The sequence below is a fragment of the Pinus tabuliformis genome, chromosome 6, assembly GCF_031772625.1.
Source record: "Pinus tabuliformis cultivar Carrire ecotype Pingquan chromosome 6, CPIR1, whole genome shotgun sequence".
Classification (NCBI taxonomy): domain Eukaryota; kingdom Viridiplantae; phylum Streptophyta; class Pinopsida; order Pinales; family Pinaceae; genus Pinus; species Pinus tabuliformis.
The window spans coordinates 793,887,825-793,903,816 of NC_142292.1; the positions used below are offsets into that span (position 1 = coordinate 793,887,825).

Here is a 15,992-nt window from a genome sequence, read left to right on the forward strand (position 1 = left end):
GAAAGATCTCTGCTTAGACCTCACACATTCCAAATTCACTCTCCTTGATAAAATATTGTATTTAAGAAGTATCAAAAATTCCACATTAAATTCAAATTGAAATTGAACCACATTCCAAAAGCATAGAACTAAAGAAGACTGTGCCAAGATTATTTCATAAAATACGTACTATTTACCGCTTACCATTTATCGAATACCAAAGAAATTCAATCACATTCCAAATAAAATACGTACTATTTACCGCTTACCATTTATCGAATACCAAAAAAATTCAAGCACATTCCAAATTTAAGTGAAGAGAATTTCTCGAAAAGAATCTCAATGTTTTACCCAACTGCTTTGCAGGAGAATTTCAAGAAGAGCATCTCACGCTTTTTCGTTATATACGTTGATCCGCTACTTTTAAGGATCACAACTTTTTTGAAATACACGATGGATGGCCTAGAAATAGATGAAGTTGTTAGTGAAGGTAAAGAAATAAATACCGTCAATTATATTGAATGCGTGAACAATAAATACCGTCAATTATATTCTAATTCGAGGAGGAGATCAAACCCCTACATGCTCCAAATCCTTGACAAAACTTTGGAGCATGTTGAACATGATTAAGATGAGCGTGGATAGGGTTGCAGAGCTACGTCGATTAGGGTGTCGATTAGGGTTGTAAAGTTACACTTACCTAGATGATAATGGCAACTAAATATAAACAATTTCCAATAAATAATCCTTAAATGTGATGTTAGGAAAGCCCTTTTAATGATTCACCATTAAGAAAAGAGATAGAAAGTCAACAAATAAACACATAAACTATACTTTATATTAATAAAATACCGAGATATATAGTCATAGTAATATGCCTTTAGTTGGAAAATTACTATGCTTTTAGTTGGAGAAAATAATATATAAAATTGAAAACAATATATCTTTAAAAAATAGCTTTAAAAAGATAATAATGCAATTAAAAATAATATAAATTATTATAATTAGGTTAGCGATAAAACTTTTATCAAAAATTTAAAAATAGAGATATCAAAACTTGTCATGACTCCAAAGGAGTATATTAGATAGCATGCCATCCTAGTTTTAATGCATTTATGAATATTATAATATAAGTTTCTGATTCTAACTAGAATGTTAATGTCACCTATATGGAGAAGAGTTTGGTAAAATAAGTATTAAATGTGACATTGGAGTTTGGTAAAATATGCATCAAATTGTTATAATTGAGAAAAAATAAATAATATAAGTTAGAGAAGTTTAAAAGAGAGTAAAATGAATTTTAAATTAATATCTAATTTAAATGAAAAAAATACGATTTAAAGTTCAATCAAACTTAATATTAAAAGATATATAAACATAAATTTTATAAAATACATAAATATAAATTTTATAGCAATGACATATTCTCCTAGAAATATGTAATTAGCATAAAGTTTAGTACCTTAAATAAAAAGTAAATAAATATCTCAAATAAGCTAAAATAATAACGATTAAATAAGAGATGATTTAGAATTATAAACTCATAAGGAGCTAACTCGTGGAGCTTCCATGAGGTAATGGTCACTAAAATGAGCGCACACTTGGTAGGATTAATTTACGTAACAAGTTGTTGATTGTAGTGAGCTTGTGAGGTTGATTTTTTTTCTTTTTCTTTTTTCTAGAATGAATATTGTATATCCATCTAGTATAGTTAAGAAGCATAAAGGTAAAATCTAGATAGAGTTAAACAACAACTAATCTGAGTGTCAAATTTCCTAAAGCCCTCATCCCACCATTATGATTATGGAACATAAAATTACATATCTAAAATGAAGTCACATTCTAAAAGGCTAAGGCATGAAAGAAAAAAACAACATACAACTAATCCTTGTGATCCCCTAATACTCAAAATCCATATGCTATTATAAATCTTTACTACAATATTATTATTTACATATATAATTTATTTAGTAATTTTTTATTTAAAAATCTTAACTAAATCTATTTCCATTCCATCTTATTAAATTGTTGCTATTATTAAGAAATTATTTTTCAAATTTATGAAAGTTAAAAAAAAACCAACCAAATTTTATACTCAAACAATTTCAATTAAATTATAATTAAAGAAAAAACTAATATCTTACTCCAAAATAAAATAAAGTGTACCGTCAACATTGAAGCTAAATTAAGAAACCAATAACAAGTATAAAAAAGAAAAGAATCTAAATTGAAAAAAGCAATAGAAAGTATTAAAAAACGCATGAATAATAGAAAGTTTCGAGACAAAAAAAAGAATCTAAAGGATGAATCAAAAGTGGGGTGTGCTGGTCAAGGCGATAGAGAGTATTTAAAAAATAGAAAGTATTGAAGTGGGGTGTGCTTGTCAAGGCGATAGAGAGTATTTAAAAAAAAGAAAGCATGAACCTAAATAGAAAGTATTGAGAAAAAAAGCAGGAATGTGTTAATTGATAAGCTGTTGGTAATTGGTCTCAGCTGTAAATGGGTGGTTCATCCCTTGGAGTTACTTAGGTTTCTGACATTCAAGTATATTTCATCTGATCTCTCGTATGAGAAGCAATTCTTTTATTATCTACTTTCTTTTTGTATTGAAATTTCGTTTTTCTTTCATTTTGTATTGAAATTTACTTTTGTGTTGAAGATGGCAACCGTCATTTGAACTTTGTTTTAATTGTTGTTACTATAACAATGGCCATTTGGATTCTGTTTTATTTGTTGTGGCTAACCCTGCTCTAATGTACATTTCCAGGTACGTAGACTTGTCTCCGTCTCTGTTCAAACCCTATCCCAATGTATAATTGCAGATATGGTGAGATGGCTCTAGCTTCTCGTTTAATCACAATTACTCTGCTCTAATGTGCAATTCCAGGTATTTAGAAATGGCTCCGTCTCTGTTCAAACCCTATTCCAATGTATAAATCCAGATATGAGATGGCTCTAGCTTTTCTTTAACCCAAGATTTGGGTGTTTTGATTTTCTATTAATGATATTGCATCATCATTAAATCAACTTCTACGTGTAACCCAACTGTGTTGGTATAAGTCGTCTTCCTTAGGAATGACTGGTATTCTTCCATTAAATTAACCCTAATTTTGTCAGCATATTTCTTAATTAATTAGTCTGTTTACCCTATATTTATCCGTTAATCCCTCTGGTTCATTAATTTGCTTCCTCAGTTTAATTACATGTTCTACTCTGCTCTACTCTGGTCTTGATGTTCTGCTCTGGTTTACTCTGTCTTGCTAATAGGAATGAAATTGCGTTTGCCTAATAGAAATGAAACGCTTATTGCATTGCTTCCTCTGTAAGTTTAATTGCATGTTCTGCTCTGCTCTACTCTGTCTTGGTTTGGTTGATACGAATGAATATACTCTGCCCGATAGAAATGAAAAGCTTATTGCAGGCGGCTGCACTTGTAATAAGGCATTTTAGGCTCGTCATCGTAAATACCACTAGAATTTTCATCAATTTCCTTCAATTCAGGCTTCGTCTTGATGCATTTTCGAAGCTGGGAAGCTGGGAAGCTGGGAATCATAGATGGAAAGCGTTTGGGAACCATTATTGTAAAGCTTTAGAGGATCCTCGGCCCCCAACCTCGAATGCTGCGTTTTGAGCTGTGTTTACTGCACATTGCCATGCCCTTTTTCATTAACATGGATTACATATCGTTTTCCCTCTTCTTGGTCTCTGGGATCTTGTCTTTTTATCAAATCTGCTTGAATTTCCAATTGGGTGATCAATCTCGATCAATCCCAATCTTATCGTCATTCTCACTTATTTCTTCTTCTGATCCATTCTCAAACAGCTGCATAAGAAATGCTATATTTCGAATCTGATAACCTGAACAGTGAATACCCTGATAGATGTTCAATCTTGCCAAACTATGAACTCAACTTTAATCCTACATTGACAACTTTGCACAAACTTTAATTCTACAATGACAACTTTGCACTTTACTTCTACAATGACAACTTTGCACTTTGCAGCTACTGTGTAAACAAAAATACAATCTTACTGATTTTTTACTGTGGCAACATGTAATAAGTCGTTATCACGGTGAGGATATAGCAGTATAACTATGAGACGTTTTTATGTTTATCTTTTAGATGTGATAATTTATTGTTTGAGAAGATTGTCCTTTTTATTATTTAGAACGTTGTTTTCTATATATGAATGCATTCATAGTTCTCAGAATTTTTTTACACTCAACTCAAAGTTACCCTTCGAAGAAAAACCCACCAAATTTAAGACAATCAATCAAAAAAGCATCACAATTAAATTACGCGAAAGATCCCACCAAATATAGGACAAAATCCACATAAAATATTGCCAAAAAAAAAAAACGTCTCACAAGTAAACTATTTAAAGGAAAACTTATTCTCACAGTTCCGATACATCTTCGTTATTTTGAATTCATGGTTTGTATTAGAATTTGTAATTCAACACGGTGTAATTTTTATGTTCCGTAACTTTTTAATAAGCCAAGTTAGCCTGCTACCTGTAGGATAGTAGTTGGCTCTCCTTTTGGTTGATAGTAGATCTATCCCACTTGCAGACACTGACCAATATTTTAACAAATTTGTGTTACCTTATTTTTTGAGTTTATGTTCTAATGTATTTTAATAATCCAAGTTATGAACTTTCCGAGGCTCGTCACACTTGCTTGCAATTACCAGTACATTGCCAAGTTTATGTTCCCTGAATTTTTTGAAACTTTGGTTTTCGAATAAGCCAAGTTATTAGATTTCCGAATCTCAGAGTTGACTCTGCATTTTGGGTTAGTAGCCCATATATTTGCTTGCTTGCATCTTATATCTGCTTGTTTATGCATGCATTCCAATTAGCATTCTGGATTTCTAGATATTCATGGTAGAATCCATGGTTCTTGACAGTACCCAATTGATATACATATAAAAGTTTGTTAGCATCTGCATCATGGGCTGTATTTGTTGTATGTTCTGGTAGCTGTCGTTCCGCATTTTTCTCTTGGATATGTCTTAGGCACTTCCTTGAGTTACTGTAATGGATGTATTTGACTCTTTATATTCTCAGCTCTTTCGGTTATTAGTGGACACTGTTCCTTGAATTTGTTCTATCTAGTAATTGATGTATTTGACTCTGCATTCTCAGTTCTTTCGGTTATTAGTGGAAACTTTTGTTTTTTGAATTCATACTATCTTGGGTTTTGCAGTTTGACACAACATGAGAGGGTTATTTATGTCTTCTGTGCATGGACCACAAAACTTATACAAGCCAAAGAAATATTCTTGCCAGAGAAAGATTGGTGTCAGACATGAATCTTGCGCGTCCTGCTGCTGTGCAGGCAGGGAATGCCCATAATCACAACCACGAAGAAACTTCTCAGCAGTGTGATTATTATTATAGCTTGTTAGAGACGTTGTTTGGGTCTGGCTAACTGCTAAAGCTTGGTTGACAGCAAATGCTGGTTCTGGGTATGTGTTGGTGTTGCTTCCTTTTAATTACTTCTGTTTTTGGTATTTGTTGCCTCCTTTTAGTTAATTTGTTTGTGTCAAGTGGAATTCATTTCTTTCACACAACTTTTATTCTGTGAAAATTACTGAATTATGGAATCTAATAATAGATATTCTTGATGATCCAGAAAATGTCACCACATATTTAACAAAGTCTGATAGACCTTGCTGGTACGAGGATGTAGAAAAGGAAAATGGAAAAAGTGTTTCAGGTGAAGACCTTACTGGTGGTCATGGGCATAAAAATAAATCCAGGTGATCAGTCATTTGGGTCTTGGCGATTCTTCCATCTCAATGGGCAAAGCAAGGCCTCCTAAGAATGTGAGAGGTGAGATGGGTGATGCATGTTCTTTGGTGATGATCCATCTCAGACATGACTTGAGTTCCCATGCTTGACTGACCATCTAAGATAAAAATAACCCCACTTTCTCTGCTTGCTGTGTTTTCAATTGAAAATTTAGCATAATCGAGTAGAATCCTTCTCAACATATTTTCTAAATATACATCTCAACAAATGAAATTTTTAACAATATAATTGCTACCAAATCGAAGTTTATCAAGTATCAGAATAAATGTTTAATTTCAGTCTCAAGGAACATTGCATAAAATCATCTCTCAGGCTCACCAAGCTGCTTACCTTGAATACTCTGATTCACTAAAGCGTTCTTGTTTTTAATTCATCATGTGCTGATTATTTCGTTGTTCCAAAATTTGTTGAAACTGTATGAGCTCCTGTTTGCTCTCCTTTCACATGCTTCAATACAAGAGCGATAGAGGCTGGATAAGATTATTTATCTATAGCCTTTATTATTAATATGGATGGGGCAATTATTCTATATCCACACCATGGTCATTTTCGGCTTCAGATTATCCACAATGTATTTCTTCATCTTTCATTTTGTGTTTGACTTTACACACTAAGTTGGCCTTCTAGAGTTTCAACCTACTCAGACACATCTGCAGTTAATTCCTGAAACTCTGGTTTCTGTACACTGAGATATATCACTGTTTCTCCATCTCTTCATGTGCTATTCATCTATTTAACTATTTTTGATAGTTTTCTGCTAATGTTTCTCCATCTCTTCACAAAGTCTCCACAACAATCTGTATAGCAAGAGATCTTGGAGGCTATCTAACCCTGCTTTGCCACTGAATATTTCTTCTTCTCCATGGTATAACAGTCTGAGTTGCCGCATGAGCAACAGTAGCTTCTTATTGAACTCTTGTACAAAAGAGATTTCGATAGCTGAACAACAATCGGGATTATTAAACGAATTAGTTACATCGATTTTAAGGGAAGAATAATGCCCAGAATAGTACGCTGAGAGCTGATACTATGAGCCCTTAGCTTTTTACTCGGAGTTGCACGTGTAGTTTTCCATATAAATAATAGATCTTTTTCTTCTACAATTTATCTGCAAATTACTATGTTTCTAATCACAATGCATAAACCCCTACTGATTTTCCTTTAAGTTCACTCTGATTCCCTAGAATAATATTTGAAACACTCAAACAGATTAGCAATTCCTAAAATAAACAATGCCATCTTCACTTTATTTCATTTCTCATGTGAAGTATCTATTAGCATCTCATTTTCTGTCTAACCATTCTTTTGTACGGATATTGCTTAAATATCCGTATCCGTTGAACGAAAGTCTATATATATATACATTCAATCTCACAGAATTTAAAAAATATGTCTCCTCCTCCCTCCTTTATCTATGGCCTGCTTTGTCTGCGGGGTTGGCTTTGCAGAATAAGATAAGCTAAGCCGTTGGTCTCAGCTGTAATGGGTGGTTCAAGTATCTGTTGAAAGAAACTTTATATATATATTTATATATTCAATCTGACAGAATTTCAAACATGTCTCCTCCTCCCGCCTTTATCTATTTCTACGGGGTTGGCTGTCTCTGTGTGGTATGGTGTCCTTCCTCTATACATGGCCTATTATTTATGTGAGGTTGGCCGTCTTTGTGTGGTATGGTGTTTGCAAGGTTGGCTATCTCTGCGTGTTATGGATGTCTCTGTGTGGTATGGCGTTTGCAAGGTTGGCTATCTCTAAGTGTTATGATGTTTCTGTGTGGTATGGTATTTGAGTCTGTCTGCGTTTTTGAGTAATGTGAGAGAGGAAGAAACAACTCATTTGCTATCATTCTTTGGAGAAAACAACTTCTATTGCTATCACTCTTTGGAGAAACAACTTCGGAGGGCAGGGAAGTTTGATTTGGTTCATCCTCAGGAGTTACTTAAGGTTTTGACATTCAGGTACATATTATTATTTCATCTGACCTCTGATATGAGAAGCAATTTCTTTATTATGTACTTTCTTTCTTTATGCATTGAAATTTCCTTGTGATGAAGATAGCAACCGCCATTTGAACTCTGTTTTATTTGTTGTTGTTATTATTTCATCTGATCACTGTTATGAGAAGCAATTTCTTTATTATCTACTTTCTTTCCTTATCTATTGAAATTTCCTTTCGCGTGATGAAGATAGCAATCGCCATTTGAACTCTGTTTTATTTGTTATTACTATAGGAAACCGCCATGTGAACTTCGTTTTATTTCTTGTTGCTATTATCCAAACCCTGTTCCAGTGTACAATTCCAGGTATGTAGAGATGGCTCCATCTCGGTTCAATCCTTATTCCAATGTATAACTTCAAGTATTCTGAGCTCTTTTCCTCTCAGTTATTAACCAGGTTTAATAAATATAGCTTCTAACCCAATTTTTGGGTGTTTTAACATATTTGATTTTCTATTAACCATACTGAATCATCATTCAATAAAGCTTTGCCTTTAAGCGAACTGTTTTAGTATAAGTCGCCTTCCTTAGGAATGACTGGTATTCTTCCATTAAATTAACTCTAATTTAGTTAGTGCATTTCTTAATAATTAGCCTCTGTTTACCCTCGTTTATCTGTTAATCCCTCCGGATCATTTAATCTGCTTCCTCTGTAATCCCTCCGGTTTATTTAATTTGCTTCCTCTGTAAGTTTAAGTCCATGTTATGCTCTCATTTACTCTGTCTTCCTTCGCTTAACAACAGCGAAAAACTTTAACTGCATGTTCTGCTCTGATTTACTCTCTCTTGCTTTGCGTAATAAGAATGAAAAACTTATTGCATGTGGGTGCACTTGTAATATGGCCTTTTTAGCTTCGTCGTCCTAAAGACTAGCATCTTCATCAATTTCCTTAATTTCAGGATTCTTCTTGATGCATTTTGGAAGCTTGGAACCATTATTGAGAAACTTGAAGTCGAGCTCGGAACCATTATTGGAAAGCTTGAGGTCATCAGATCTAGGATCCTCGGCCCCCAACCTCAATTGCTGTGTTTTTAGCAGTGTTTACTCCACGTGCAAGCATAAAAGGGCACATTGCCATATCATTTTCCTCTGGGATTTTCCTTGTTCCGTCTTCTTGGTCTGTGTGATCTTTGTCTTTTTATCAAATCTGCTTGAATTGGGTGATCAATCTCAATCTCTTAGCCTCATTCTAACTTCTTTCTTCTCACTCGTCTTGTGCTTCATGTTTGTGCAATTCCTGAAGATGGCTCCGCATGTGTCCAACAAACCATTCCCAGAACTGAACCAACAGAAACGAGTACTCCTGCTCTGCACACTGCTAGCTGCTCTTAGAATTCCTTGGCGGACAATACATTATATTAATCGCATTGCTATCCAATCCCTCGTTATCTTTCTCCTTCACTGATAAATCATTAAGTGGTCTGGGCCTCTGGGCCTTTCGAGCTCTGTTCTTTTCTCCTGCAGTCATAGTAATGTTGCCCCTGCTCAAACCCTACCCGAAGTTACAACTATGAGTACGCAAAGATGTGTTTAATTTAGTTTTTATTAACCCATTTTAACCCTGCTTATATTAAATTAAATTTATAGGTACGCACAACTGTATTTAAATTTGGCTATCATTTACCAAATTTAAATATGTTTATATTAAGTTATATTTTTCATTAAAGCTCCTGCATATTAAATTAATTTTTTTTTTACTACCCTAGGTAATCTTCGTAGGATGAATCGAATCAGCGTGTTTATAATTTAGTCAGTTGTGTTTCCTTCCCGCCCCTCTGTTTTATGAATTTTGATATTAAAATATTAAATTAAATTGGTTGATATGAAATTAATTGAAGATGTTTTTAGTGTGATTTTTTGGATTTTTTGGTATTAGAATTTGGTAGAAAAAAATTGAGGTGAAATCTTTATTTGTATCATTTAAAAATAGATGGCATTTCTATTGTGCAAGGGTTACTTATCAAGTTTGTGATTTCAATAAATTTTTGTTGGAATTTAGAGAAATTAGACGGGAAAAACTCAAACTTCCAAAAAATAGCATTAAAAACAACTCCAAACTAATAAAAAGTATTCATTTTATTTCCTCTGACCCTTTTTTCCCTTTTATTTTCCTCTTTATTCTTCCCTTTATTGATTTTCATTAGACAAAATTACCCTCTCTTTTTATTCATTTTAATTCATGTATTCATTATCAATTTTTGTCATATATTTTTACTTGTTTTATTATTATTATTATTATTATGATTGTTGATCCCTTTTGTTATTGTATTATATTTTTTAGTATATATTTTTTGGTATGATTATGTTATTCGCTATTAATATTTTTATGTTTTATGTTTTATTTTATTTTTAAATTCACTAAATTTAGTGTTTATATCTATGTATTAAAAAAATAAAATTAATTATCTTTTATTTGTGAATTAATTATTGATTGATTTCTATTTATTTATTTATTTTTCATTTACGTTAATCAAATAAATAATTAAATAATAATAATAGGTAAATAAATTAGGGAAAGAATGGATAAATTGAATAAATTATTAATTATTTAGATAAAATAAGTCAAATATAACCATTTCATTATATTATAATAATAATATTTTATAAACAAATAAATAAATAAATATTATAATAATAATATTTTATAAATAAATAAATAAATATTATAATAATAATATTTTATAAACAAATAAATAAATAAACAGAAATCCATAAAAAATTAATTAATAAAATAAAAATAATTAATAATTTTTTTAAATTATTATTTTTATTTTTTTCAATTTGATTAATCAAATAAATAATAATAATAGGTAAATAAATTAGGGAAGGAATTGATAAATTGAATAAATTATTATTAATTATTAATTATTTAGACAATTTAAGTCAATATAGCCATTTAATTATATTATAATAATAATATTTTATAAATATATTAATAAACAATATAATTCTCCCTCCCTAGTAAAAAGCAGTCGTTTCTTTTTATTTAGTCCGTTTGTGACATCTGTCTCTTCATCTTATTATGAAGATAAACCACAATGGTTGGTTCTTAATGTGTTGATCAAATATTTTCAATGTGTTTTTTCCCGAAAATCTTCATATACAAGACAGAATATGCTATAAGTAATTGTGTGTAAATATTTCTAAAGATCCCATTTTAATGATGCATAAATATTTTTTAATATTTAAAAATTTATGATTTCAGAAGATTTAGAAAGTTTGTAATTTTATAAGTTCCCACGAGATATTCAATATAGTTTGTAATTTTATAAGTTCTCACAAGATATTCAATACATGCATAATATTATACTAAATACCTCGCAAAATACATATAAATTCAATTTTTATGTAATCTTATGCTTAATAACTCGGAAAATGGATACAGATTGATTTTTGCCATATAATAATATCCGCGGAAGAGTAACTTTTTATTTTATCATATATGAAATTTAACTTTTTAATAAGTTTCTTTGTTGTTTGTAATTGTGTGCAAATATTTTAAAGAAATTGTGTGAATTATTATAGATTTTTAAGGGATTTGTAATTTTTTTATTAATTTTAATTTTAGATTTTTGAGGATCAAAATCTCTTTTCTATTTTTGAAGTGGTTTGAGATTGAAAAGAGCTTTGCATATCAAGAGGGGTTGAGAGGGATCAAATTTCTTTTTTTGAAGAAGAAGAAGTTTGAGAGGGAAAAAAGATTTAATTTCTCTCCATATTTGGTAAAGATCCAAAATTATAAATAAATCTAAGTTGGTTTAATTTTCCTTTTAAATAAACTATATTCCACATTAATATTATGAGTCGATACCATTAGTTTATATTTTTATTATTATTTTATTTTTATAAAATTATTATTTTTATTTTTATTTTGACAAAAATTAAAATATTTACATTATATTACATTAATTAACCAAAATATTAAACATTATATTTCGACATCACATTACATTTTTACTATACTAAACCAAAATGAAATTATAACATATCTAAAACCATGTCTCTTCACCAAAATTACAATTACATCATAACTTCTCTAAAGCCAAAATTACTTTATAACATATCTAATCCACCTCTTTGGCTAGAATTGCATTTTAACATCTCTAAAGCAGGAGAGCCCCTCCTTGGACAATAATTAAAAACATTTTTTTCAAACCACCTAACACTATGATTTAATAACTAAGATTTAAGAAATAAGTAGCTTTCATTTATCGTTTAATACCTATCCATAGAAATTTGACCTTTTAAATAAATATAAGGATCCATGTAAACTATCATTAAGTACCTTCGTCCTTTTAAATAAGTAGGACGAATCGGTACCAAACAAAAAAAATATTAATAATTATAATTAATATATTTGATTGTATTCGATGGCAATGGGATTCTTGTCAAGTATCATAATTCATGTTTAATTTCCGTCTTAATGAACATAGCATAAAATCATATGTCAGTGTCACTGAGTTGCTTATTCTGAATACTTTGTATTTCATTGTTCCAAAAATTGGGAAACTCTATGAGCCCCTGTTTGCTCTCCTTTCACATGCTGAGAGTCTGAGAGTGTAGATAAGGTTATTCATCTTTAGTTTTGATTATATGGATGGGAAAAAATTCTTCTATATCCACACCATCGTCATTTTAGGCTTTAGATTATTCACACAGGAAGTTAGCGCTAAAACTATTACCCTTCAAAACTCTTATCCTTCTTCCTTTTGGAAAATTTTGGTTCCTCCTTTCCATCTGATATTCATTTAGCTAACAATTTTTTGTAGTTTCCTCTTAATTTTTGTCCATCCCTTCACCAAGTCTCTACAACAATCTATATAGGATGAGATCTTCGAGGCTATCTAACCCTGCCTTGTTGCTAAGTATTTCTTCTTGTCTATGTTGTCACAGGTCTAACAATCTGAGTTGCCCCATGAAAAACATTGTCTTCTTTTTGAAATCTTGTGCAAAAGAGATACTTTTAGTTGAACAACAATGAGGACTATTAAATAGAGATAAAGTAGTTACATTGTTTCAAGAGATGAATAATGCCCTTAATAGTACATTGAGAGGTGATGGTATGATCCCTTTGCTTCTACACGGAGTTTCACATTTATTTTTTCCATATAAACCATAGGTCTTTCTCTTCTACAATTTATCTACGAATCACTTCGTTTCTTATCACAATACATAATCCCCTCTTTACATCTTTTTCACTTTGTTTCTTATCACAATGCATAATACCCTCTTTACATCTTTTTCTTTGATTTTCCTTGAATTCCAAAAAGACTTTAAATAAAATATAGTACAATCAAGAGTGACAAGAAACCGGCCGACCGGAAATGATGAAACTATCAACCTCGGTCTCGGAGGAGGGGTGAACCAATCACGGAGCTACAACAATTAACTTGAGACCAAAAACTAACATTTACCCCACAGGGGCAGAATTCTCAACACGATGTTTTTTCCCTTTCTTTCTATTGACTTTTATCCAACCATCTTGGGGAGTATGAGCTAAAACAACTTGAAGATTGGAGTTCTCCAACAGGGGGATTTCCTTATCTAATTCAGAAGAGGAGGTCTCATGGACGTGTTTCTGGGAGATTGTTGTGACAGTGGTGTGCGCAGGAGTATCAGTGGATGGATCCATCGTCTGGGGCGCCTGGTCCAGTTTTGCATCGCTCTCCTCATCTTCCGAGCTTGAGGAATCAGAACTCACTGCTGGCGGCGAAGGACAAGGGGTCCAACGTTTGGGTTCGGTCTTTGCAAAGTTGCCCTTTTTCAATTTTGTAGGCAGCGATGGGCAAGAATTCTGCAGGTGCCCTGTTAGGTGACAGTGGCGGCAGCGGAAGGCAGTGTTCTCATAATCCAGATTCTGGGTCCAAACAAAGTCATTGATCTTGAGAATGATTTGATCTGGAAGTCCTTTGCTTAAATCCAGCTCCACACATATTCTGGCATATGTGTGGAGACCTTTGGTTTCCCTCCAGAAATCTCCCTTAATGAAACTGCCCAAGGTGTTGCCTATGGCTCTATATACAATATTATGCCATAAGTGGGCAGGTAAATTTGGATGCATGATCCATACAGGTGTCCTGGTAATGACTGCAGTTGCTAGATCAAAATCTAGGAACCAAGGAGTCAAGAAGAGCCCTGCAGTTCCCATGAACCAAGGGCCTTCTTCTAAAGGCTTTTTATAATGCTTACTGTTGTCAAATAGAACAATGAAGTAACCTTTCGAACAGAAATTGATCTTACAATGATGAGTCCAGTTTGCATGGATCCATGCATACAGATCCTGAGATCGTGGCCACAGTCCATTAAATCTACAAATGATGGCTCTTTCTGCAAATTCTTGAAGTTGAGTTGCAACATCATCATGGGTGATTTCAACAGAGGGGACTTCATCTATATTATCAACCAAAAATGGCCTAGATTTAAGGATATCCGGGGGTTTGGGGTTCTCAGAGTGTAGTGCATCTTTGTATGAGAAAGGAGGAGCAGAGGATGACTGTCCCGTTGTGCCTCCTCTCAGACGAAGGGTTACCACCAAAGAGTTGTTCTTGGAATGCTATAAGAAGAGATGGGAAGAAGGTCTTCAAGTTGCTTGCCTTGAAAGAGAAGTCTCTGAAGGCCTGAAGGGATCCCAATCCGTCGTTCTAGATCCAGTTTGAGATCCAGCACCGGATCTGAAGAACTGACCCAGTGCAGGATGGTTTTGCCTGAAGGCCAAGAAATTTGGATTTGAAAGGAGTCTAAGAAGAGCCTAGACCTAGTGGCAGGGCTTCTTGTGCTTCCGAGAGCAGATCTGCCATGGCGATTTTCCATCTGGGGTGTCAGACCTACAATATCTTGGCCAATCTGTCGAATGTGAGCCCGATCTGAAGGAGAATTTTTGTTAATTGGCATCCACAGTTGGGTTTGGTGTGGACTGTTTTGCTTATTGGGCATCATGGCGAATCTGAGTGTCTGACCTCCTTCCATGGTCAGGATGCCCGATCCAGCTTTGTAAATCGGCCCTGCAGACGCCTCTTGTACTAGATCTGGTATAAAGGGAGGATAAGTAAAGAAATGAAGTACCCTTACCGCAGATACGTTGCCTTGAGGTCTACTTGCTTCGGCTTCGTCCTTGAACATTATTTCCTCTTTCCTCACATCTGCCCCAGGGGTCTGGACACTCTAATCTGGTCTATTCGCCTGGCCGATCTCCTTAATGTTTGTATTACTGTGCATACAGGAGGCAGAGACGGTTTTTACAAGGTCAGTGGGGTGCGCAGCTTTGGGGTTGATCCGGATAAGCCCAACAAAAATGAACTCGCTTTGCCCATGGCCGAATCGGGCATCGTAGACATTAGATGGCAGAACCTTGCCCTGGACAGGTTGCGTACAGTCAATCAGACTCTGCCGAGGGTTTTCCCAAGGTCCTCTGTTAGGGCTCTCTGGAAGATTGACTTGTCTTGGGTCGTGCCTATGGGGTCCGTCAAGGAGGCACTGTCAGTTCCTGTGCCTGTGAACCCCTTCCTCGTGCCGCTTCGAACCAGGGTTTCTGCCATCGCAATCTCCATTCCCATCTATCAATGGTCCCAATTCCTTGTTTCCTATATATATTTATATGTACATCATGTACATAATTCTTTGAGATCAATATAATATACATTTGTTTGGTTTCCAATTTGATTGTTTTACAATGGTATCACAGTGGGTAGTTGATCCGCCCTGTTGAGTAAGTTGAGCCACCTATTTGTCGCCTTCTTGAGCACTCATCCTTTCTTGGTGGGCCGCCATTAGAGTTGAGTGCTTCTTGGTTGAAGAAGCAATTGCTTGGAGGCATGTTTGAAGACCTGCTTGGAGGCATTGGACTGGTGTTTGTTTTACAAATGCAATGATGTAGTTGTAACATGGAAGACCCAGAGAGAGGTTGCAAGGCTGGATTGGAACAAAGAAAAAACATCCTGACTACGAATTTTGTTGATCAGCTTTTATAAGGTTTGGGTCTTCCACAACTAACTCTCTTTCTCATGTATTTAAAAAATATTCATTAATTGTGCTACAACAAAAGGACGTGATGATTCCATGAACATAAAATTTGAAATGGTTGCTTTTCTTAAAAAAACATTAAAACCTGGTAAAATTCCCCCTAGCATGGTCGAATAGGCCCATATGACTACATAACTGACTGAATGAGTTCGTAATTGGGCATTAAAGAGTTTCTATAA

General features: G+C 33.6%; 1 long non-coding RNA gene across 2 annotated transcripts; it reads left to right on the forward strand.

The window, feature by feature from the left end:
* The first annotated feature begins 2,456 nt into the window (after positions 1–2,456).
* LOC149261182 (uncharacterized) lies at positions 2,457–7,546 on the forward strand. Of its 2 annotated transcripts, none has more exons than XR_016248401.1 (4): positions 2,457–2,544; positions 2,747–2,866; positions 5,189–5,450; positions 5,618–7,546. It is a non-coding gene; the product is annotated as an uncharacterized LOC149261182 (long non-coding RNA). The 2 variants fall into 2 exon arrangements; XR_016248402.1 differs by having other exon boundaries at positions 2,486–2,523.
* Positions 7,547–15,992: the final 8,446 nt, after the last annotated feature.